This window comes from Lissotriton vulgaris, chromosome 12 (assembly GCF_964263255.1).
Source record: "Lissotriton vulgaris chromosome 12, aLisVul1.2, whole genome shotgun sequence".
Classification (NCBI taxonomy): Eukaryota; Metazoa; Chordata; class Amphibia; order Caudata; family Salamandridae; genus Lissotriton; species Lissotriton vulgaris.
In genome coordinates this window covers 721,743,992-721,747,039 of record NC_141700.1, presented here as the reverse complement: position 1 = coordinate 721,747,039, position 3,048 = coordinate 721,743,992, and the positions used below count along the sequence as shown (strand labels likewise).

The 3,048-nt window shown below is 47.3% G+C and overlaps 1 non-coding gene across 1 annotated transcript; it reads right to left on the bottom strand.

The window, feature by feature from the left end:
- Positions 1-222: 222 nt before the first annotated feature.
- On the bottom strand, positions 223-296 carry TRNAN-GUU (transfer RNA asparagine (anticodon GUU)). The gene has a single exon. It is a non-coding gene; the product is annotated as a tRNA-Asn (tRNA).
- Positions 297-3,048: the final 2,752 nt, after the last annotated feature.

Here is a 3,048-nt window from a genome sequence, read left to right as displayed (position 1 = left end):
TATGTTTAAAAAAAAAAAAGAAAAAAAATGTCATGAGCAATGCCAATAGCTCTACCTTTAATAATGCCGAGACCATTGCATTGTAAATGCTTGTTATCTTAGCTGTTGTATTGTGGGAGTGCGTAATGGTTGTATTAACAGCGAACTCAACACATTTACCAGATGGCGCTAGTAAAGAAAACCTTCCGAATTTTACAAAGTGGGGTCAGTCAAGAAAAGCTTCGTCCCTGGGTGGGCTCGAACCACCAACCTTTCGGTTAACAGCCGAACGCGCTAACCGATTGCGCCACAGAGACTGATGGCGTAATCTGGGACCGGCGGTCTGTGGACCTTCTGCAGGTGTGCTTCGGATTTCATTTCCATGGAAATGATCTGTATATATATATATATATATATATATATATATATATATATATATATATATATATATATATATATATATATATATATATATATATATATATATATATATATATATATATATATATATATATATATGTGGAGAGCTAGAATACCATGAGACAAGCGCAGGTCACATTTTTCTTCCATTCTCCGCCTCCCCCTCCCTCCGCTGCCTCGTTGCTGTGCTGTTCATTAGCTCCCTCTCACGCTTCTCGGCGCACCTTTTCCTCTATGGGGGGCGTGGCTCCCACAGGTGCAGCAGGTGCAGTGGCACTGGGGCCAGAGGCCAGTGCAGCCCACTGAAGCCTCATTATTGCAGCATTTCACACTTCAAACGGCCGCCAGGGGAGTGTTTCCATCTTAGCACTAGAACTAATGACGCACTGGCGACGTCACTGCATTCACTCTTTTCAGCAGTGCGGGGCTTTAATTCGTGCTTAGTTTTCTGCCAAAGTCTATTGGTCGATCAAGGACCAGACGTGGAGAATGAGCCCTGCAACAGCGTCACACTCGAGATAAAAACTAAAGAACATGTCAGGGTAGAGGGAACTGCAACAGCATCTCAGACAAGAGGAAATGCAACTAAGTCAGAGAGTGGAAAACTGCAACAGAGTTTCAGCGAAAGGAAACTGCATCAAAGGCTCACACGACAAGAAACAACATCTCAGGCAAGAGGAAACTGTAACAAATACTCACACAACAGGAAACCGCAAAAACATCTCAGACAAGATGAAAGTGTAACAGACACTCACACAAGAGACAACATCTCAGACTGCAGGAAATTCCAATGTTGCCTCATAAAAGAGGAGACTTCAAGGATGTTCCAAACAAGCTGAGGTCTGAGAAATAATCTGCATCTTTCTGAGATTTCAGTCTTTGTTTTGCATTTTCCGTGACTTTGTGCATTCCAGGAGAGCAGCAGTTTGGGGTGTAGCGGGGTGCCCCATGCCACCGAGGAATAGATACACACTCAGGGACTTCCGAGGTGCTGGGAGGGTCATTCGTCTAAGGTATAACTGTCCTGCTTTTTGCAGAATTTTTATGGGCAGAGGATAAAGACTCGCCATCTATAATTAAGTAATGATAACAAGAAAGACATCTCTTTGAAAACGTGGGATTCATGCAAACCTTAAAAAGTAACGGCAGTTTGTTGAAAAGTGTCTTCAGAATCTCCCCTGACACCAGCCCTCTGAGGAGATTGAGAGGCCAGTAGTGTCTGCAACCTCTTAGAGCATTTCCACCACTACAGCTGCTGAGTAGCAGAAGATGACACAAGATGAGCAATCTCTGGCTCTACAGTCTGAGTGGTTCTTTAGGTCAGACAGCTCAATGGGTTTAGGCTCCTGCCACCAAGCACAAGTTAACAGTCCAGTCAGTTCGCAGGCTGGGAAGTATACTAGAAGCGTGGGGACAGTGTTTCTTGCAATCTCTGCTGAAGAATGTTTCTGTGACTCTTCTCAGTGCCCCAGAGCTTTCCTTGGCTCTTGTCAATAACAGTGGCGACCAGGACAGACTCAAGAACCAGCATCTCTGACCTGGGTGATCTTGGTTGCAATTCATTCTTTCGATGCCCCACCCCTGGGTTAGCGATTCTAAGCAGGAGCGTAGACTAAGACCCCTTTAACCACCTGGCCCTTACAATCTTGGGCATCTATATCAGATGGCAGGAATGTCTTCATGGACTGGTAGCGACTCATCAGACCCAGAGAGCCTTAGCACTTTAGGTAACCAGGAAGCCCCTCTTACTCCCTAGAAACCTTTAAAACCCACGGGACATGTACAGACCTTGGGCCTCCATTTAATGTGAGAAGCCGCGTGTGGTCGCATCTGGAATGGGGCTCTGGTTCCTCTGGTAAAGGTCCAGCTCCACCCTACAGGGAGTAGACGAGCAAACCTGCTGGTCCTCACAACTCACGACCGCCTCACATGCACTCTGGGCATCACAGCTGCTCCTGGTTGAGCTCCTGGTGTTGCTTCTCCTCTGTGGCCGTCCCTGGTCCTCAGCAGCATCCTCGGCCTCTGGGGGCGCAGAGAGGGTCGTCTTCCAGATTCTTGCGGGCAGTGGATTGCTCTTCTGTTTTGTAGAGGCGGATCCTCAGCAGACAGGCAGCGGGAGGTCAGACATGGATTTCCTCTAGTGAGGTCACATCTGGGACAGAGATTGGTAACTAATGTGCTGCATCCTCCTGAGTGACCCATGGCAGAGCCACATGTCAGGCACTCAGTGGTGTTCTGGTCCCACGTGTCAAGCATTTGTTCACCTTTCAAAGCGCTGAGCAGGTGTCCAGCGCCTACTCCTCAGCGGGGCTCCTTTCACATTCCCTGGAGGCGCAGATGAGGTCGTGCACCACTGAGTTGGTCTGAACTCCTGCAGTAGCGGCTGCTGAGGTTTGGACTTAGTGGAGCATTAAAAACATGTTCTCTCCTTGCAGCTAGTGAGTGAGTGAAGCAATAACAGTTTGTATGCACTGTTGCCAGCAGCTATGGAGAGGAAACACACACACTCACTCACACCTCTAACTTATTTGCTCCGACACACACACACACACATACACACACTGACACAAGCTCACACACATTCTGACATAAGCACACACACGGCCAGTGACACACATGTTTTGATACACACACTCTGACACAAGCACA